We start from the raw sequence: 641 nt of genomic DNA, 5'->3' as shown, positions 1-641 counted from the left end.
TAACACACACACATGCATGTGCACACACACACACACACACACACACACACACACATTTACATTATTGTTCTTTCCAGTTGTTTCATCGCAGACTCCAACTAGTTAGAAATTTGTTTTAAAATTAGAATGCTTCATTGAGACAAATTAAGGTGCATCTTACAAGGTTCATGTATGTCTAGTTACAATATATGTATGTATGTGTATATATATATATATATATATATATATATATATATATATATATATATTACAGAGATGTACTTGCATAGCAAGTGACTTGATCTGAGATTGTGTGCTGAAACAAAAACAATTGTTGCAAGGAAGATGTTTGTAAGCTATTCAAGAACACACAAAAACCATTAGTTTCACTTCAACATTTAGATTTCATTTGTGTCAAAATATTTTTGTCACTATGAAACCACGACATGTTCACTGACAAAAGTTGGCGCTGCATCTGAGAGAATAACAGTTTGTTCATGATATATATGTTTATATATGTATGTATGCATGCATGTTTGTATGTATGTATATATCTATGTATGCATGTATGTATGTGTGTGTGCATGTATATGTGAGTGTGTGTGTAATGGATACATGCACACATACATACATACATACACACACACACACACACACACACA

This window comes from Octopus bimaculoides, chromosome 6 (assembly GCF_001194135.2).
Source record: "Octopus bimaculoides isolate UCB-OBI-ISO-001 chromosome 6, ASM119413v2, whole genome shotgun sequence".
Taxonomy (NCBI): Eukaryota; Metazoa; Mollusca; class Cephalopoda; order Octopoda; family Octopodidae; genus Octopus; species Octopus bimaculoides.
Note: the sequence above shows the minus strand (reverse complement) of the source record.